We start from the raw sequence: 22,759 nt of genomic DNA, 5'->3' as shown, positions 1-22,759 counted from the left end.
CTGCATAGATAAACTGAGAGGATCACTATGAAGGCTGGGGTACTGTCTTCGGGCCTACAAAAATCGGGACCAGATCTCTTTCTGTTTTATTATGATGAGAGAGAAGGTGTAGGACACTAAGAGACACAAACTAGCTAAAAATGTCTCCTCTGAATTTTTTAACAATAGGAACACACACACACCTCCCAGGTATATAGTAATCCTTAGGAAAATAGAGTTTCAAACAACACCAAAGAAAGAAACACTTCTCTGTCCACCTCTGTCTCACTTTATTCCTCTTGAAATGCATTGCCAAGTCACACCTACACTTCATGTTGACTCCACTTCTTCCACCAGGTCCCACCCTGTTTCTTTGCTCTCCGATCTATTCCCAGGGCCTTCAATTCTGCTCCCATTCTCTATTCTAACCAATCCAAAGAGAATTTTGTCCATGTCCTTCAACTAAATCTGCTCTCACCACAGTCAAAAATGATCTCCCATGGTCCAAACGACCATACTCTGCTTGTCTCCAGGAGACCACACTCTCCAAGTTCTCATCCATCCTCATTAAATCAGTCCTTTTTCATTTCCTTGGCTGGTTCCTCCTCTCTCCCCTCTTCCCAAACTCATCCCAGGACACTGACTCCTTGGCCTATCCCATCTAGTCTCCATGTTGGTGCTGACAACAACCAAATTTAACAGCTCAGACCTGTTCTCTAAACTCCAGACAAAACAGCCTAGTTCATACCACCCCTTGAATGTCCAATAGAAATTTCAAATTTAGCATGTCAAAAACTCAACTCTGTATTTTTAGCAGTGAGAACAGAGGATAAGACATCACCTGGGTCTTGCAGCTCAGAGCATCTCAGGCTGGATACAACAGCAGGACATGGGGATGGCAGAGGGTAATGAAAGAACTATGGGGAAAGTCACTGCAGACTATGGAGCTGTGAGTAATGACAGTCGTCACTACATTATGTGTGGCATTTAAAGTGGGTCAAATATAAAAGGAGGGCCAGCACCAACATACATAGATCAACATGGCAGTAAATCCTTCCAATGACCTCACTTTTCCCAGTAGCCACTTGCTAATTTCCACTGGTAACTGCATTCATAACCACACAAATCTGCCCGTTTTAGGGAAACTCCAACACCTGTCTAGTTGTAAGATTCATCTTCACCTCAAAAATATTATGCAGTTCGGTCATCCACGGAAATATATTCCCCCAAGTTCTGAGTAATTCAGTCAAATATAGTGTTTCCTGAGGTGTCCCTATCAGAATGAGGTGACTTCTCATTCTTCATGAATTCATCTCATAAGTAAATATAGTGTTAACAACAAGACAACAGTCTCAAAGTGGAGCTGCTTACGTTAATCCCATGTCATCAAGCAGAGACCTAATTTAATTACAGTTTCATTTCTCCCAGAAACAGAATCTCAAACCAGTCCATCAGGAATTTCCTGATCAGCAATGGCTGGGTAATCTGCCTGGTGGAGTCCTGCCATCCACTAAAAGAAAGTGACCTTACAATATCCAGTCTGCTTTTTTGCCAAGTATAACCTCCCTATTCCTGCTCTCTTCTGCTTATAAAAGTATCAATAATTCCTTTTGAGTTGCTCCTCAGAGCTCCTTTCTACCTGCTAGATAGATCATTGCCCAATCCATGAATCATGCAATAAAGCCAATAAGATCTTACACTTTACTCAGTTGAATTCTGTTTTTAACAACAGGAACACACACAAACACACACACACCTCCCAGATATAAAGTAATCCTTAGGAGAACAGAGTTTCAAACAACACTAAGGAAAGAAACACTTCTCTATCCACTTCTACACAGCTACTCAATATCAGTATTTTACATTATTTGAAGGCACATGTGCCCTTTGTATTCCTTTTATTTTCATTCTTAGAAAATACTCTATGTATACATAATTCATACCATAGAAAAATATTATTTTCATACCTGAGTAACAATCAAGCCCTCTACAAAAGCATCTTTCTATTGATGTTCATCTGTTACCACAATAAGACCCAGTAGAAGATTTGAATTTCAAAATTCTTCGTTTCCTAGAGACGTCAAGTCTCAAACTTTACTTTTCTTCTACAAAATCAACATAGGAAACAGTTTCAGAGGTCTGATAGTTCTGCAGGAGGATACCTCCAGAGATTGAAGGCACACACACTCACAAACACACATACACACCACCTCTCATCACTGATGCTGAAAGTAGAGCCCTTGTTGCCAGTGACTGCAGGAGGCACTGCTGCTCTGCCAAGCTGGTGGAGGTCTGCCCAAGCTGCCAAAGTACAGAGGTGCTGATGGCAATGCTAAGGAACCCAGTAACAAGGTCAAGCGTCCCAGAGGAGATGCCTGCCTTGGACTGACATTGCTACTGACACCAGGGAACTCACCTCTGTTGCCAAATCTGCCCTAATCACCACTGCCTACTAGTGTAGAGCTTCTGGCACATCGCCATTATGTCCTGCACTCTACATCCCTCAAAGATTAAGAGAAAGAGCTCATTGAGTTTTTCAAAAGTCTTTTATTTGAAACCCCCTTAGAAATTTTCAGTGATAGATAATGGTGCTCTCAGAAGTGCATTTTCCTGTAGGCCTTGGCCCTGAGCCTTAATAAACTTGACTCTTTCCTAGGAGAATTTTCAGTCATTCACACAGAGGCTTGGCAGGCCTGCCCCATGGGTCAACGTATGTTCCCAAGCTGCTTGAATCTTTGGAGGAAAAGCTTAGGCTACTCAAGCTGAGAGCTACTGCTAAAAGTGGGATCTGAAAAACAAGTTAGAAAGAATTGAAGTTTAGGAAATATGGACAGCCAAAGAAATCACCAGTGCCCAAGTAACCAAGGAAGCACTGGGAAACCCTAAATTGTCACAGCATAAAACAAATAATAATAATAAAACAAATGAGGGCTGTATTGAATGGTATTAGTTTGTAAGAGCAGGAAGAAGGTGATTTCTCATATCTTTCTCTGGCTTTGGAAACCTTCATAATATTCCCTAAGATGATCATAATTCCTGGGAGATCCTTAGTTTCAGCATATAGGATGCTTTGGATGTGGGTTTAAAGGTTTGTTATAAAAAAATCAAACATATGTGGAATTCCACCAAGCAATAAATAGGCATAAAATACTGTTAATTCAACAACTTGGATAGATTTAAAGGACATCTTACCAAATTAAAAAAAAAATCAGTCTCAAAGAGTTATATACCACATGATTTCCTTTGTAGAGCAATCTCTAAGTGACAAAATTATAGTGGTAGAGAACAGATTAGTAGTTGTAAGAGTTAGGTTTGGAGGAAGGATGTGACTTTTATGGGAAAGCACAAGGAGTTTCTTCATGGTGATGGAACAGTTCTGTATCCTAATCGTGGTGTTAGTTCTACAGGATCTACACATGTGGTACAACTTTATAGAACTACACACACACACACATACGTATGCACACATACATGATGCACACACAGAGTACACTTAAAAACTGATGAGATCTAACTAAGTTCTGTACTTGAATAATATTGTACCAACTTCCCAATTTTGACAATGCACTGTAATTATATATTATCATGAGGGGAAGCTGGGTGATGGATACACTGAAAATTCTGTGTATTATTTTTACAGCTCTTTCTGAGTCTGAATATATGTCAAAATAAAAGCTATATTACAAAATCAAATATATAGCTTCTGCAAGAAAAATAGAGAAGGGAATAACAGGCTGTTCAGAATTATCCAATTAATTAGGAAAAACTGCATAGCCTTGTTGAATACTGAAATTATGAATAAAATGGTCACAATATTATTAATATGTCCTCAGTGTTAACACCATCTTCTCTCAAGTCTAAAATTTTATCATTAAATAATTTCTAAAAAAACAAAAAATTTTTAATAATTTCCCAGAACCAAAGTTTTTTATATATTTATATCTGTGGATAAAGAATCAATTACAAGAGTTATTTGACCTGTGACAGTATATAAATCATCTCCATGTCTGAGAAACAACAGTAGTATGAAGAATTAAATGCATATTAGTTAACATTTACATTTTTATTGGAGTACAGTTGATTTACAATGCTGTTAGTTTCACGTGTACAGCAAAGTGAATCAGTTATACATATACATACATCCACTCTTTTTTTAGATTCTATTCCCATATAGGTCATTACAGGGTACTGAGTAGAGCTCCCTGTGCTACACAGTAGGTCCTTATTAGTTCTCTATTTTATATATAGTAGTGTGTATATGGCAATCCCAATCTCCCAATTTATTCCTCCCTATATTAGTTATTTTCATTACATTTCAAAAGTATTTATCAGGTTCTTACTTTAAAACAGGTACTATGGGTGACCTGAATATTCATTGCAAGGGCTGATGCTGAAGCTCCAATACTTTGGTCACCTGATGCAGAGTTGACTCATTGGAAAAGACCCTGATGCTGGGAACATTGAAGGCAAAACGAGAAGGGGGTGGCAGAGGATGAGATAGTTAGATAGCATCACCAACCTAGTGGACATGAATTTGTGCAAACTCCGGGAGATAGTGAAGGGCAGGGGAGCCTGGTGTGCTACAGTCCATGGTATCACAAAGAGTCAGACATGACTCAGTGACTCAACAACATGGGTGACACTTGGAACACAAAATAAATCAACATGAGTTGTGACTTCAGAGAATTCACACTGGGTCTTAGAAGTAAAAATAAACACAGTCATATACACATCCACCCATCTCTCCCACCCCAACTCATTTTATAACTATTTTTCTTCCAGTATTATTAACACAGACAAATGAGTTTGCCAAAGTTACCCTGCAACAAGAATTAAAACTTGTTATCAAGCAATTTCTTCCTGACCACAGCTAGGTAATAGGAGCTAATAGCTCTCAAAGTGGAGTGGAACCTAAGGCAAGATAAGAGGTGACTGATTACGGTAATAAAATAATTAAATTCCATTAAGATCAATTACTGACTTAGAGATTTTTAGCAATTTTCTTTTTAGTCTTTCACAATGACTTTCCCTCTCTTACTGCCTTATGCCACAATATTTATTATCTAGAAAGAACATTAACCCAGTCTTCTCTTCTCCTCTCAGTTTGAAGCACCGTGCTGATATTTTTAGCAGAATGGATCTTGCTTTCATTCCATTCTTTATTTGTGTCATATTCACATTTCCTCTGGCCTTCCCCCAGCACAACACAATTTAAACAGCCAGCATGAAAGCCACTTACTGCAAAGCATGACTGGCCCTTGTTGTAGCTTCTATAAGTCAGAGCTGTTGTCTTCTTTATTCCTTATCTACTCTATTCAAAACATGCTTGTTCTAAAAAAAATTAGATGTTTAACATCCTTGAGTGTGCTGCAAACTTTAATTTGAAAAAAGTTACATGTATAATGTTTACTCCTGATACCTACTTTTAAATTTATTTTTTAGCTTTAAGAGATAAATCTTATGTCCACACACCAAACTCCCAAATTATAGTCCCTTTAAGCCACATCAGTTTGAAGAAGGTCCAAGTCTAGAGTCCTTGGTCTAGCACTACAAACTTACCAGCTTCCCCTCACGAGCACAAACTCTGTATATCCTCCATCCTTCAGTTTCCTTTACCTTAGTCATCCCTGATGAGTATCAGTGTTGGAGAGGAAGGGGTGAATTAGAAACTTCCCTACTTTCAGATTTTGGGTAAAATTCATAATAAAATAGAAATTAATACAAGTTGACATTCTCTAGAGACACATCCCAATTCTTTACAGCAAAAAAGTAACAATTTGTAGGTAGTGTGTAACCCTTACAATATTCATTTATTCAACAAATACGTATTAAATGTTTATTTGTGCTAGGTACTGTTTCAGAGACTGCAGTAGAACAGATAACAAAACTAACAGCCCTGCCCTTATAAAATGTACATTCTATGGAGGAGAAATAATCCATGGATATGAGAACCAATTCAGGGATATGCCAAATAAATTGCTGATTTGCACAGAAATGTAGGGGCTGATTATTTTAGAGGGGCACAAAATTATGTAACAGGAAACATAATTGGCGGGGGCGAGGGAGGCATTCCATGTGTGATTAGAAAAAATAATTCTCTATTTAGTCCAGTGTGCTTCTTTCTTAGGAAAGCAGTGAGGGAATAAGCCACAGCTCACACTACTGGGTAGACAAAATAAGAACTGGGCACCCACATTCATTCTCAGTCATGGTATCTGAACCAAGCTACTGTTGATGAGCAGAGGCGAGTCTCCACTAACACTCAGACAAGTATAACGCCCTGGGGGATATAAGACCCAAGAAAGAATCAAAGGTATGTGTTGAGATAGTTATTTCTTCCTCTAGTGAAAAGAGTGAAGTTTCCCAAAGGAGTCCTATGGGCACCTGACCAAGGGACATGAGTGGCTGCTTTGAAACTAAAGGAGAAAAAGCAGAGAGGAGGGATCAGGAGAGAGCATTTATACCTTGAAGCAGAAAGTCCATAAGCCCTTCCCTTCGGTCTTACAAGCGAACAACAAAGTTACAACATTGAGATTCATGCCATACCTCCATTATAATCAGTTGTGTATTTGACATGGGAAAAAGTAAACACAAAGAAGAATCTCAGGAAAAGGATCGCAAATGCTCCTGAGACTTGCTGTTGGACTTTCCAATGGAGACAACACACATGTGCAGGCATGCATGCACACACGCACAAACATACACACAGACGCACACAAATGCATGCACGTAGATAGACTTGGCAGAGTTTCCATGGGTTATCAGCAGCAACTCAGTGATCCTTGATGCAGGGAGAAGCCCATAATTTCTACACATAAGATTGTGAGGCTGAATTCTAGGTTATCCCCTATACACATACAAGTGAGCAAAGAATATTCTTTAGGACAGAGGAGGAACTTTGTCATACCTGAGAATAATAATGCAATTAAAGTTTCCAGCAGCTTCTATATGGTTCTACACCTAGTAATTAGGTGAAAATTGAGTTTAAGCCTTAGGCAACCAATTAACTCTATGACAACACATGCTAAACCTTAGGACAAATTTGAGCCACATAACTGACTGATACAAAAATCCATACTTTGTTCTGCCTACTAATATTTTACATGTGGATTTTACATATAAAATACATTACTGCAAATGGCCCAAAATATATAGCACATGATTGATTAACAGTTCTTGGGGACCGATAGAATAGGGTAGACCCCCAGGAAAAAGACTATCAACGGTTACAGGATGGTCTTTTTGGTTAGTATATTACATAGAGAATATTTCTTTCCTTTACTTAGAACTTGAGCCATGTATATAACATAATTTATGAATACATACTTTACTAATTAAATTCTAAACTTACAGAGGTAAAATATGGATAAGTCATTAAACTATTTTTAAAACAAATTTTCAATGTTTTCATGTTTGAAGAACTAACTACTTTAGTTAACACATTGAATATGTTTATATTCTGTTCATGACTATTTCCTGAGTATCAGTTGAGTATATTGCAATATAATTAATTACAGAGCTACCAAAATATTTGCTTAGTTTAAAAAAATAAAACAAAAAAATGTTTCACTTAAAAGTATCAACTTGCTACATTAAATTATTTTAACAACAGCCAAAACAAACACATTTTCAAAGCAGGACAATTTTAGATACAGAGTTGATAATATTTCAGGTTATCATTACAAGTTCTCCCAGACAGTTTGCATGCATGTGTGCTAAGTTGCTTCAGTCATGTCTGACTCTTTGTGACCCTATGGACTGTAGCTTACCAGCTCCTCTGTCCACGGGATTCTCCAGGCAAGAATACTGGAGTGAATTGCCATGCCCTACTCTAAGGGATCTTCCTGACCCAAGAACCTGAGTCTCTTATGTCTCCTGCACTGGCAGCAGGTTCTTTACCACTAGTACCACCTGGGAAGCCCCCCAGTTTACTTACTGGCAAATAAGCTCTCAAAGACAGAGCTTTTGAATAGTAAGAAAAACATTGGATTTCAGACCACAATCAGCCTTGACATTCTTGAGGACCCCAACTTCCTTGGAGTGCAAATAGCTTGGTTTCAAAAAGAATGAGAAAGTTGAACATACTTGCCAGGGACATCAGATATTGCCAGGGACATCAAGGTACTTGCCAGACATCAGGGACAACAGGAGACCTGCTGGGAAGGTGGTCTCTCTTACCTGCCTCTATCCTTACTTCAGAAAAGAAGACAAGTATCTTGCAGACGGAGCTCACTGAGCAGGATCACTCTCCCAACCACTGGAGGAGAAGCTGCTTCTCCTGGTACATTGACTCCTGCAGCAGCTGGGCCAGGAGAACAGGCATATTTCCATGAGCTTCATGGCTCAGACGGTAAAGAATCCACCTGCAATGCGGGAGACCTGGGTTCAATCTCGGGGTTGGGAAGATCCCCTGGAGGAGGGCATGGCAACCCACTCCAGTATTTTTGCCTGGAGCATCCCCATGGGCAGAGGAACCTGGAGGGCTACGGTCCATGGGGTCACAAAGAGTCAGACACGACTGAGCGAGTAAGCACAGCACAGCTAGGAAAGACAGCGTGACAGGCTCTTTGTGACTGCACTTCAGTGTCTTCTGCAGGTTTACAGAAATCCAGAAAACTGACCCATTCTTTACACCTAGAGACAGTATGTTTCTAAAACCAACTCTGAAGATAGTTCCTAGTGAATCTAATAAACATCTTCATATAGATGAAATGGTAAGGAGAACCTGAATTTGGCTTACCACAAATAAATATTCTATCTTAGTCCTCAATGGATTTAGATACAATAAATACATCCCAAATTGAAATGCTATCACTTATCTCAGTATAACTGGCCTACTTACTATATACATTTTAAAGAATCGTTCTAGATGAACAGGGATCTGGATTACCAAGTAAAACAAAGTGAGGAGAGATTTTCCTAAATCTAAACATCCAAGTTATTTTGCACAGTGTCAACCAGTCACCTAGATGACTGACTTTATTTTTGTTTCTACTTTCCTTGCTGGATATACACAAGGTCCACCTTCAGCTTGTTCAGAACTCAGTCATTTCTCAAAAAGTTTACTCTGACCATCCTATCTAAAACAGTATCCCCCTGCTCTCTATTTTTTTAGTCCACTTTATTTTTCTTAATGACACATACATTATATTACTATATTATAATTATATTAATATTATAATACATATTTATTAGCTTATTGCCATATCCTTCAGCAGAATGCAAGGCTCTTCAAAGAGAAGGGTTGTGTTAAACAAATGCACTGCTATATTGCCATTTATGGATGAGTGGATAAAGAAAATGTGGGATCTATATTATTTAGCCGTAAAAAGAAGGAAATTTTGCCATTTGCAACAACATGAATGGAACTTGAGGGTATTATGCTAAAGGAAATAAGTAAGACAGAGAAAGACAGATACCATATGATCTTACTTACATGTGAAGCAGGGAAAACAACTCAGATACAGAAGACAGACTCTGGCTTCCAAAGGTGGTAGAGGAGGGAATGTGCAAGATGAGTGAAGGGAATCAAAAGGTACAAGCTTCCAGACATAAAATAAACAAGTCCTGTGGATATTACAAACAGTATGGTATCTACAGTTAGTAATACTGGATTTTATACTTAAAGGTTCTAAGAGAGTAGATATTAAAAATTCTGATCAAAATACATTTTGTAACTATGTGTAGTGATGGATGTTAACCAGACTCACTGTGTTGATCATTTATACTATATACAAATATTAAATCATTATGTTGTACACCTGAAACTAATATAATATTATGTCAATTATATATCAATTAAAAAACGATTTTAAAAAATTACTGTTAGACTCACAGATATAGAGAACAAAATAGTGGTTAATAGTGGGAGGAGGAAGTGGGGACAATATAGTGATAGGGGATTAAGAGGTACAAAATACTCTGTATCAAATAAGTCACAAGGATATACTGTACAACACAGGGAATATAATCAATATTTTATAATAACTATAAATGAAGTAAAATTGTGAATCAAAATACTGTACATCTGTAACATATAATATTGTACATCAGTTATACTTGAATTTAAAAAATACTTTTTTAAGGAAGAGAAAAAAATCACTGCTATATCCTTATCACCTAAGACAGAGCTTTGCACAAAGCAAGAACTCAACAACTATTTGTGTATAGAAAAAGTGAACTGAGTCTTTTAGGGCAAACAGTTTCACTGAAATGAAGTACTAATTTCTGAATATCAACTCTCACATTACACCAATAACCTTTGTATACTCCCAGAACACATGTACATACTTGGAAAGCCACATTATAGCATATTCTCTAGAAGTCTATTTTTAAAAATGACTGTGTGGGCCTATGAAACAGGATAAAATATCTTAATAAGAAATAATTCTATTATGAAGAATGTTATATCCTCATTATATAATCTCTCTGTATTTCTTGAGGCAGACTCTCAAGCAAAGTCAGGCAATGCCTCGAGTCTCATTGAAAAGCAAGTGCTTCAACAATGCAGTTTGTGAGAGATGGTAAAATACAAGAAATGAGAGATAAGACTAAAGGGAAAAAGTGTCCCACCCATTACACTTCTAACTTTGACTAAAAGTTTGGTCAATATCATCTCTGATAGTCAAGCACCATTTATGTAAGAAGTAGTATTAACAGTACAATGCCAATTTTTTAGAAAAGAAATTAACAGTGGGATTTGTGGTTAAATAATTTATTATTTCTATGCCCTCCTAAAATCCAATAAAATAACAATAAAAAGATGGATTTTTTAAAAATACCCAAGGACCAAAAAATTTGTCACTGGGAAACAGATGGATAAATAGTAACTGACTTGGCAAAGAGAAGTAAGCCCAGAGTTAAGTCAGCATAGTGTAAGGCCCAGGAGCAGCTAACTGATACTTCAGAACCCCAGAAAAGCTCAGGAATTAAAGATACCAGGAAGGTAGGACTTGAGGTGGGGAATCAAGTAAGGCAGAATACAGAAGGGTAGGTCTGTATAAACTTGTACATGTCTTTATAAAAAGTATGCCCCAGATCATACACACACACACCTTGTTCAGCCATGCAGCTATCTCTGTAACATGTAGGTTATAGTCAAGCAATATATGTGTAACCAGAGTTTCAGAGGCCAAGTGAGAGATACAAAATTTTTCTAAATTTTTCTAAATCGTGGCCCTCGGGTACACAAAAAGGTACTCAACGTCACTAATTATCAGGGCAATACAAATCAAAACCACGATGGTATCACCTCACTACGGTTAGAATGGTTATTTTCAAAAAGACCATGAAAAAGTGCTGGCAGGATGTGGAGAAAAGGGAACTCTTGTGTCCTATTGGTAGAGAATGGGAATTGGTGCAGCCACTATGGGAAACAGTACGGAGATTCCTCAAAAAAATTAAAAATAGAACTGCCATATGATTCAGCTATTTCACTGCTATTGATAGATATATATTAAGAGGAAATAAAATCACCATCTCAAAGAGATATCTATACTTCCATGTTCATTGCAGTACTATTTACAACAGCCAGGACATGAAAACAACCTAAGGTCTGCCAATAGATAAAAAAGAAAATGTGGTGTATACACAGAGAAATACAAATAGGGTATTATCTCACTTACATGTGAAATCTAAGAAGCTGAATTTACAGAAACAGAGAGTAGATTGGTGGATGCCAGTGGCAGGGAGTGGTAGATATGGGTAAAGGTGGTTAAAGAGTACAGACTTCCAGTTATAACATGAATAAATTCTAAGAATATAAATACAGCATGATGATTATGGTTAACAACACTGTGTTGCATGTTGAAACAGTGCTAGCAGAATAAATCCTAATAGTTCTCACAACAACAAAAAAAGTTAAAAAAGGCAACTATGTGAGGTGATAAATGTGTTAACAACTTCCTGTGGTAATCATGTTGCAATATGAAAGATATATATCAATATAATGTATATTAAATCATCACTTTGTATACCTTAAAGTTATATATCAACTGTACTCAATAAAGCTGGGACAGGTAGGGAAGAACACATGCTTTTTTTTTAATGAATTAAACAGAAGCACTATTTTCAAGGCAAATGGCTGAGAATTTCTAAAACTGATGAAAAACATTAACCTACAAATTCAAGAAGTATAATAAACCCCAAGTACAATTCAATATGTGAAAAGAAAACCTTCCCTAGGCACATATAGTAAAACTGCTGGGGAAAGGTCTTAAAAGTAGCATTATTTTCTAAGGAGCAAAAATAAAACTGAGAGCTGCCTTCTCCACAGAAATATCAGAAGACAGAAGACAATGAAATGACATCTTCAAATGTGAAAGATAATCACTGCCAACCTACAATATTTTACTAGGTGAATATACACTTCAGAAGTCAAGATGAAAGATTAATAAATACTTTTCCAGGAAACAAAAGCTCTGAGAATGTATCACCAGGACACCTGAACTAAAAGAAATACTAAAGGAAATTCTTTAGGCAAAAGGAAAATGAGTCCAGAAGCAAAGACATAAAGAAAGAAATGAAGACCACTAGGAAAGGTAAGATTTAAATAAATATAAAAACAAACAAATCTGACTATACAAAACAATGGTTGTAGTGTTTTTGCATGATTTTACATGTATGTAAAACATTTACACAACATGACAACAATCATTCAAAAGACAAGAAAAAGTGAAATTGCACTAAACTATTCAAATTTTCAAACATTATAGGGTAAGTGGTAAAAGTAAATGGACAGTCCAGTGTCACCAGCTACTAGAGGAAGATTCCTAATGTGAAAGGCAGAGACCAAAGTAACAAACAAACGGAAACTGTCTTAAAAGAAAGAGAGACAATACAGGGCTATATTTAGAAAGAGAAGAAAGACAGTATATTCATGAAACAAGAAAAGAAAGCAAAATCAAAAATGTGTTTGAAAATTAAAATGACAATAACAAAAATTGAATTTTCAACAAAAGGATTTGAGGATAAAAGTAAGTAAATCTTTCTAAAGTAAAAATAGATGAAATATAAGAGGGAAAAGATTAGGATAAGTCCAAAAGATACAACATCAGAATAAGAGTTTTAGAAGAAAATAAAATAGATAAAACGGAAGGGAATTATTTACATTTTTTTTCAAGAAAATTTCCTCAAATTAAGAGGCAGGAGTTCCCATATTAAAAGTGTAATTAAAGGAATGGAAAAAAAATTATAAGGCACATCATGTTAAAAAAAAAGTTGAGATCACCAGGAGCAAAAGAAAAGATTCAATAATTTTCAGAAAGAATTAAAAAAACAAAAAGTTCAGATTTGAAGGATCAAGAATCACTAAGACATCGGATTTTTCAAGAGCAATACTAGAAGTCCCAAAATTAGGAGCAGTGCTTTCACATATTCTGCAGAAACCTGACTTCCATCTTAGACATCTGCTGCTGCTGCTGCTGCTAAGTCGCTTCAGTCGTGTCCGACTCTGTGCGACCCCATAGACGGCAGCCCACCAGGCTCTGCCATCCCTGGGATTCTCCAGGCAAGAACACTGGAGTGGATTGCCATTTCCTTCTCCAGTGCATGAAAGGGAAAAGTGAAAGTGAAGTCGCTCAGTTGTGTCTGACTCTTAGCGACCCCATGGACTGTAGCCTACCAGGCTTCTCCGTCCATGGGATTTTCCAGGCAAGAGTACTGGAGTGGGGTGCCATTGCCTTCTCCGTCTTAAACCTGACAAAACCAGAAAACATTTGTGGTAACAAAACAAAATTACAAGCAGACATGTAAGTTCCAAATAACGTCCTCAACTAAAATACTGGAGAAAACCAAGAAAGAGATCCAGGAAACAGGGGATCCATCACAGAAGCAAGGCAAAGAAAACCTTCCTAAGGGCTGGGAAGAGGAGTCATGCAATGGCAGTGGTGTCCCAAGCCTTGTAAGTACTCAGACCAGATCAGAACAGAAGAAAGCATCCCAGAATGCTGTGCTTTCAGCTCTCCACCTACCGCCACAAAAAAGGACATGACAGATTACCAAATACTTTCCTGTGTTTGGGGGAGGAGAATTACACTTTTAGCAGATGATTCAAGAATGAGTTACTACTCATTTTTGCTAAACTACACTGAGTCTTAAGAAAAGATAAAAGAAAAGAAGAGACAAAGAATGAGACAGAGAAAGCCAATACTCCAGGAAAACCTAAGCTTTTAAAAATACAGAAAAAGTTACCATAACTTGCCATGCTTCACAGCTGTGAATAATATTTCTATAGTACCAACAGTATAATTGGTGACTACCGATGTAATCAAAAGTGATCACACAGTAATAAGAGAGGATGAAGAGGCGGGGTGTACCCTGAGGATGTGGGAAGTGGTTTTAAAAGCACTAAATTTTTACCTTCCAAAAAAAGTGAAAAAAAATTCAAGAAATAAGGTTGCACACAACTTATTTAGAAATATGTCAGTGAAACAGCAGAAGAAACAGCTTAAAGTTGAAAAAGGTTGCCTCTGGAGACTAGAAATCAAAGAAGGAGGGGGTGGAGTAGGTAGATGTTTTTCATTATGAGCTTTGTAAAAGATTTGACGTTTTAAACAATGTACATGTAGCGCTTTGATAAAATAATATTAAATTTTAAATGAGAGGGTGACATAAAGCTTTGTGAGCCTCAAAATAAAATAAGAATGAGTCACTGCTCTGACCCTAAACTTGAAATGCTTGAATTATAAAGCGAAAACCTTGCTTTCCTATTCCCCATTCTTCTCAGGGGATTGATTAATCCATAGTGGAAAGAAAACAAAAATCTCTGTCAACTACTAATTACTAGCAATTAAAGTCCCTTTTCCTTATGTCCAGTTGCAAATCATTGTTGCCTAACAACTAGGACTGCCAAGCTCATTTGAAGGAGATGTATAGCTTATAATGTTCATTATAAAAGCCAAGGTGAAAATCTACACTTCTTGTTCTAGTTCCCTTGTGTGACTAAACAAAAGGCATGAATAGCAACTGACTCTGGAAAGCTGAGTGTGTACCAGGTGCAAGGACAGATCGCACTTCATGTTAGTGAATACACCAAGGATTTCACTGCTAAACGACTTCACTACGTTGAAAAGAATTAGTGCCACCAGAGGACCTTTATTAGCAGAAGCAACTATGAATGAATGAAATACAACATAAAGCAACACAGGCACTTCCAAAAAAACACTGGAAAATCAATAGCTCTTTTGGATTCATCCAAAGAACAGCTCGTCCTCCCCACTTGAGATCCAGCCAGCTCTGCTGTGCTGCTTTCTTTATCACACCGGTTTCCCAGGTACGTATTAACAAAGAAGCTGCTCCTTGGTTGTTTACTTCTGCCTGTAAGCATTTTTAAGCTAATACTGAACTTGTAGTGATGTCCATAGCACAGCACTGCAGCCATAATTCTCACCAACGGCTTGGGGAAAACTAAAATGTAACAACAATGGAATTCTACTGGGAATCCTGTAACTTCCCTCATCACCCGCCTTGTCAATACCGATTCTTTCCTGGTGACCATAAATAGTGAGATTCACAATGGGGATTTCTTTGTCTCCTGGTCAGGTGAGTCCACCAAATGCTTGGCTCTCCAGTTAGTGAAGTCAGCCTATATGGTTTTGTTGTTGTTTAATCACTCTAAACTGTCTGACTCTTTTGTGACGCCATGGACTGTAGCCCGCCAGGCTTCTTTGTCCATGGAATTCTCCAGGGAAGAATACTGAAATGGGTTGCCACTGCCTCCTCCAGGGGATCTTTCTGATCCAGGGATGGAACCTGCATCTCCTGCATTGGCAGACATATTCTTTACCACCGAGGCACCAGAGAAGCCTATATGTGATTTTACCTACTCCAAGATGCCAACCACAGATTCCATCTCCCATCTTGAAACCCATCTCCCACAGAAGGAATAAGGATAGCTCTAGAACAAGCAGTTATGCATCATGTGATCTGGGTTTTGAGAAGTTCTGGCTGAGAAATGTTTCTGAAAACAATTATGCAGTCACAGCATCCAGTTGGCCATTTCTGAAAGCTCCATTTCCATTGTGCAGCCACTTTGGCATGCTTTCTAATTCTCAGATGGTTCCCATTCATATAATTCAAAAACGTAAGTGCTAATTGCCTTGCTCTGGACTCTCTTAGTAGGTGTAAACTTTCCATCTGAGGCATGAGGGTCTAGTCCCATGATTCTTGTTAATGTTAATAAATAAAGAGCTATAGCAAAATGTTGGCCAGGGTGAAATAACTCTCAGAACATATGGACTCAAGATGATTGTTCACACATAGGCAACAAAGAACTGCATCCAAGAATCTAAATGTTTAGTTTCCCTCCCAGTTACGACTGGTTTTCTGTCTCATATATCTGCAAATAGGTGAAAAGAATGTATCCCTTGACCCTTCTATTCCTCAGTTTATAGTTGGGAAACTTGTGTTGCACTTTTCCTGTGTAGAGAGATATTGTCAAGGTGAGTATTCTTCACCCATCAATACCTGACGTTGACTGAGCATGATACATGAGTTCAAATCTTCAAGGACAGATGGTACACATAAACTGACACACATAACTGATACATATGAATCAGTTAATTAACAATGATAAGGAGAGATCCTTAAATAACAAATAAATGAAATACAATAACGTTATAGGAATTGATGGAGGGGAGGTGCACTGAAAAAGGGAGACATATTGGGAGGAAGCGACGATAAGCTGAGCCTTTAAGAAAGTTTGAGATTGAACAAAATGGAGAGGCAGCATAGTTCTATACATATATTTTTTAAGAGTATGAACTCTGGAACAAATTGCCTGGCTTCAAATTCAGCTCTGTCACTTAGTGGCCTTAAACACATTGCTTTACATTGCTGAGCTCTAATATATGCACCTGTGAAAGAAGGATTAAATAGTATCTGCCATATGAAAAGGATGGTGAGATTAAATTTAGTTAAAACACGTAAAGGTCTTAGAACAATGTGTAGCACAGAACAAGTCCATAAGTATAGCTGCTGTTATGATTATTATAAATGAGAGAAGAGTGGAGAAGACAATCCTGGCAAGGAAAATATCCCAACAAATCAAGCAAATAATTTACTGAATCATATTTAACCACATGGTTATGCTGATAAGAAAAGCTCATGCCACACCAGCATCAGCAACTTTTCCCATTTGTCCCTGATACTAGTGAACTGGCAATTTGGAAAAGTAAGTATATTTAAATGGTGAGATTTCACTTAAATTACAATTACCCATTGCTGCAGAGGAAATTTTTATTATTTGCCCAAAACGTAAAGAGTGGATGCATATGTCATTAATCTAAAAAGAGACAGTTCACATATTTGTTTAATGACTTCAGCTCAGTCAAACATGACGACTCAGGTGCATTGGCTGCAGGCATTAGTGCAACACTAAAATACAAGAAAATGAGGTGCCAAACAGTCTCCATGATTTAGAACTCAGTCTTCTAGTCACTATGAATGCAGATGTCTCATTTACATAAAATCTACTCATATTGATGCTAATCGGGAGCAAAGGATAGGCTATCCCTTCTCTTATCTAGCATCAGAAATAGGAAATCAGAATTCAAATTATTCCCATTGGAAATGGTGATAGGATCTTTCAAATTGTTATGTTGATTAGCTTTAATATTTGGATATTAATTCAAGAAATATTCATTGAATAAAGAGCACTTATTCAGTGTTTACTATGACCCAAACATTGTCCTAACGTTTTTAATACACTTTTTCATACAATTTTTTACAACAATCCTAACAAGAAGGTTCTATTATTATCCCTTCTTTTATTGATAGAGAACCAAGGCTAAGGAAAATAACCAACTAGCCTAGTACCCTATAATGTGTCTGATTTTAAAGCCAGTGACACTTGCTTATTAATATTAATTGAGGGGTTTAATCAAGCTCGTGGGCTCCCATCTGCATTCCCACCTTCTCAGTTCTATTCCTAGAAACAAAGTACTATATCCCAAGAGTGGCTCTTTTTCCTTTAAGTCAGGCAAAAAGTTACAGAAGAAAGATATATGGAAGGCATAAGAATAGAACAAGTAACAAAGCCATTAAATTGTCCATCTGAGTACAAAGGAGAAAACCTAATACTTACGTTGTCATTGCATGCCATTATGCCAACAGCAGCAACAGTCTAAACTAACTAGGAACTACATTGCCACACTAGGTAGTAGAAGACAGACTGCCTAAGTGGTTGTTTTTAGCAAATACAGAAGACAGCTGAGAGGTCTAATGCAAGAAAATAAATTTTGTGTGTTTATAGCCAGATGCATCTGAAAATTTCTCACGGTATCAGAGTTCTTAAAATGTTTTATTTTCAGGCAATCTGTAGGAGTAAGACATAGGAGCCAAGTGAATCAGCACAGAACCTTTCTGTTGATTCTCTGATTTTTGAAAGCAGTATTTGTTTTCATCTTGCGAAGATTGTTTGGGGATCTTGCATGGGTTTCCACGCCATTCAGCTGGCAGCTGCTTCTCCCCAGGGCTTCTCCTACACACCGGCGGGTCTCAGCTCCACCAAGGCCTCCCACACCCCACTTCCCTGGGTCCTCAGACCCACACTGCTGTGCAGGCTCCCACGAGTTATCCTTTTAATACTGCATCTCTTAATTCCAAGCACCACCCACATTACAAGATTCGGGGGAAATTCATTTTACAAACAAGTTGTGGGTAATTAAAATCAAGTCCAACATGAGGAAACAACTTTAGAACCTTTATTTAAATATGGTTTTTTTCCAGAATTCATGGGAAAAAACACAGCAACAAAACACAAAAGTTAAGCCATTCTCAGATGAATCCCGTGGACACATCCATATTAGTCCCTGTCTTTCTTTTTCTTCCAACTTTATTCAAACCTTTCAATCACAGATCCATTCCTACCCTTTTAGGAGAAACCCACTGCCTGACCACAACAGTGTATTTTACTTTACCATCAAGCCATAAGCGACCCACAATAGTAAAGTTCTATACCTACATTCAGCTACAACTAACACCATATTGGATGGTGAAATGAAGTAGTTTCAATCCTTTAGGTCTGCTGGCACCCAAACCCAGGTCACCCTCTCATCTCTCTGGTTCTCCAGCAGAGAAGCACTGTATCAACACACACACACGCACACACACACACACACACACACACACACAGCTATTCTCAGCATATGTTATCAGAGAATTTTCAGAAAATTACAATCTCTTAATCCATATTAAGGAAAATAAATATCTCCTTAAATACAACATACACTAACTTTATTCTCAGACTATATGATTCCCCATGGATTCATTCTCATACTCAGAGACCAAGCGCAAGAAAAGCCAAGTCTTTTCATACCACTAAGCCAGTTGCCCCAGTTGTCCTTAATCACCATCTTCTGATGACACCAAGGCCTGGTCAACAATTCAAAAAGATCCCTTCTTCTTCCCTCAGGCTTAATCTAATTTCTGGACATGGCATCTCTCATATTGATCTCCATAAACAGAAGGATCAAATGAGAATTCACCACTGTCTCATTTACAGAAACTGTTCAGGATCAAGAACAATGTTCTACCACTTCTACTCAGAAAAAAAGTTATTTAGTACAAACAAATCAAAATTTCTTTATATACTTTCATTCTAAAATTGCAGCATTTGAAGAGAAAATCCATGCATTGGTTCTATAGGTTTTGTGCAATAGTTAATGGTAGTTGGTTCCACTCTTCTAAGTAACATCTACTTAGTTCAATATTTATGTGTGTATGTGTATCTATTAGACAGGGATGTCACATGGATATATGGTCTTTCATGAGTTGCTCTATACTAAAGCAGCCTGAGTCTTACTGTTGTTGTTCAGTTACTAAGTCATGTCTGACTCTTTGCATCCCATGGACTGCAGCACACCAGGCTCCTCTGTCCTCCACTATCTCCTGGGGTTTGCTCAAATTCATGTCAATTGAGTCAGTGATGCTATCTAACCATCTCATCCTCTGCCACCCCCTTTTCTCGTTGCCTTCTATCTTTCCCAGCATCAGGGTCCTTCCAGGCCTGTGTCTTAAGAATGCCATAGATACTTATTTGGTTTATAATCCAGAGTCTCCTGCTCCCTTATCTGTTTCCTCTCTTTATATTTTCCGACTCCACTTATTCCTTTCATTTCCATCCCCTGTCTGCTACTATATCTAACTGCCCCCTCACCAATATTTGGAAACTAAAAGTTGGAAACAAACCTGAAGCATCCCAGTTACAAGAAACTAAAATGTGCCTTCCTCGGGTCCCTGACAGTCAATGAATGTAAAGCAGTGAACAAAGCATTGAGCTGGCTATTGCTTTTAGAGCCCTAAATTGATTTAGTATCGAAGAAACACTTTGAAAAATCCATGGATGGGAAGAATAATAAAGGCCTTGCCAGAGAAACGAAAAAACAGTTCCATTATTAGGTGGTTCTTAACAGAGGTACAGAAAGAATAATTTGAAAGATGTGGACAAACTCAGTGGTAACCTGACAGGACAGAAATTATTTATGCAAAACAAGAGTCAGGAAAATAAGGGCCATGGACCAGACCCAAGGCACTGCCTACTTTTGTTAATAAGGTTTTATTGGAACAGAGCCACATCCATTCATTTATATAACATTCGTGGCTGATTTTGCACTGCAATGGTCAGGTTGAGTAGTGATGACAGAGACCCTGTGGGCCATAAAGCCTAACATACTTACTATATGGGTCTTCACAAAAAAACTAATGTAATATTTAGAAAACTTGTGTCTTATCCATTAATTAATAAAAACAGAAACAAACTGTATCTTACATTGTCCCTGTATTTGGAAACTGCCACTATTGTTGTGACTGTTTTGTGTCTATATCCTAAAAGTGCTTCTCAACACTTAAAAAGAGTGCTGTTCAGTCTTTCTCACAAGTGGGACATGTAAAAATTAGCATTTGACTTAGTCATTGCCAATTCTATCAGCAAAACCTTGTGCAGACTTCTTAGAAACCTTTTTAGTGCTGTTTCTGATCGCTCTAAGCTACGATGTTCCAACGACTTTAGCGGCCTCCCTGTGGTACTTGAGCACAGAGCCAGGTTTCATTGGTTCAAATTCTGATTCTACCATAAACAGCTGTGCTTTAGTTTCCTTGTCTATAAAAAAGGGATGATAACTGTACCTACCTCACAGGTAAAGATGTCTAGAATAGCTCTGGATGTGTGCTTAATTAGCACTCCATAAATTTTAGCTAGAATTATTACTATCTGAAGATAAGCTTTATATTCTGTCCTGAAATATGTGTACTCCAGGATAAGTCAGTTAACTTCTCCCTATAATTCTGGAATTGATTGCATGTTCCACATGATGGTTTCAGGTTAAGCATGGCTATGTCCTAGAATTAACCTATTAGTCAATCTGCAAGTATTTATAGAGCTTCCACCCCATGCAGGGCATGAAAATTGTGAGGATACAAAGTAAGCATGAGATATAGTCAGGTCCCTGATAGAATTAATAGTGTTGATACCTGAGGGGATGGATCTCTCTACCCATGACACAAGCATACAGAAAGAGAGGGTGATTATCCTCTGACATTCTTCCAGGCAAAAGGGGGTAGAGAAGTCAGAACATCTTTAATATGGAGCGAGGCATGAAAGCCCCATTGTATTTAGTCTGTGCCACTCAATTTGCCATTTGTAAAAATTCAGAGAAGAATAGAGAGAGCTCAGTGAAGCCTGTAGAGGTCATATAAGAAAGGTTTCGAGGACAAGATAGAATATGGGATGCTAGCAGGTAGCAGAGCAGGAGAGATCCTCCAAAACAAAGAATCACAAATGCTGTCTGCTCACATGGAGCAGTGGATAGACCACACCGACTGCGGTGATGGGGTATGGTGGGCAGGGGCCATATGTGAGATGTGGACTCAGCCTCAAAATTTTTTTTTAATAATTTCTCATTTATTTTACCAATACTAACTACAGAAGATGGAAAATAAGGTGGAAAAGGTTTTAACCTTAAAATGTATCTGTTTATTCACTGTATCTTTCCAAAGAGCTGTTATCCAAAGCACTGTCCTACTTGTATCAGAAAGAAAAAGCATACTATGGAGAGGCTCAAAAAACAGTTCACACAGTGCCCAGCCTACCAAATGTGTTTGCCATGGTGGGTATTCTCCCTCTTGGAAGGTAACCATAAAAGCTGGGCTTGGCCTCAGATTTAATGGCACATATCATATAAGAGAATGAATGAAGGCTATAGAGGGCCTTAGTGTGGGCTTTTTATGAAAACTGCCAGCCTCTCAATCTTTCAAATTAAGAACATTAGTTTGATAGTACATGCTGCATTTAAACCCTGTTCAGCTCATGGATGGTTGTCAAGTGCAATCCCAAAGGTGGGAACAGGAGAGGAGGTTGGGGCAGGTCACTTTAATTTTGAGTGGAACAATAAAATGGGATGTTAGATTCTCAACAGCTTGTCAGATGGTTCAGAGGAGAATCACAGAGAGTCAGTGAGGAAGCTAAGAAGCCATGGTCGGGGTGTAAAATGGGAAGTACATTAAAATGGAGACAGGAAAGACTCTCAAGAATGATAACTGAGGTCAGTAACAGACCAGTCACAGGGAATGAAGTTGGGGAGGGGAATTAAAGGCCACCCAAGGGCTCCCCCAGGCTTCCCTGATAGCTCAGTTGGTAAAGAATCTGCCTGCAATGCAGGAGACCCTGGTTCGATTCCTGGGTCAGGAAGATCCCCTGGAGAAGGGATAGGCTACCTACTCCAGTATTCTTGGGCTTCCCTGTGGCTCAGCCGATAAAGAATCCACCTGCAATGCAAGAGACCTG

At 38.1% G+C, this 22,759-nt stretch overlaps 1 long non-coding RNA gene across 1 annotated transcript in view; it reads right to left on the bottom strand.

Annotated features, from left to right (window-relative positions):
• Nucleotides 1-4,749: 4,749 nt before the first annotated feature.
• Nucleotides 4,750-22,759, bottom strand: part of LOC145541497 (uncharacterized) — a 158,722-nt gene continuing 140,712 nt past the window's right edge. Inside the window, exon 2 of the long non-coding RNA XR_014079063.1 lies at nt 4,750-8,342. This is a non-coding gene — a long non-coding RNA (uncharacterized LOC145541497). The remainder of the gene's footprint in view (nt 8,343-22,759) is intronic.

Source organism: Giraffa tippelskirchi, chromosome 3 (assembly GCF_054371585.1).
Source record: "Giraffa tippelskirchi isolate mGirTip1 chromosome 3, T2T-mGirTip1v1.2.pri, whole genome shotgun sequence".
In the NCBI taxonomy this organism is placed as follows: domain Eukaryota; kingdom Metazoa; phylum Chordata; class Mammalia; order Artiodactyla; family Giraffidae; genus Giraffa; species Giraffa tippelskirchi.
This window is presented reverse-complemented; position numbering and strand designations above follow the sequence as displayed.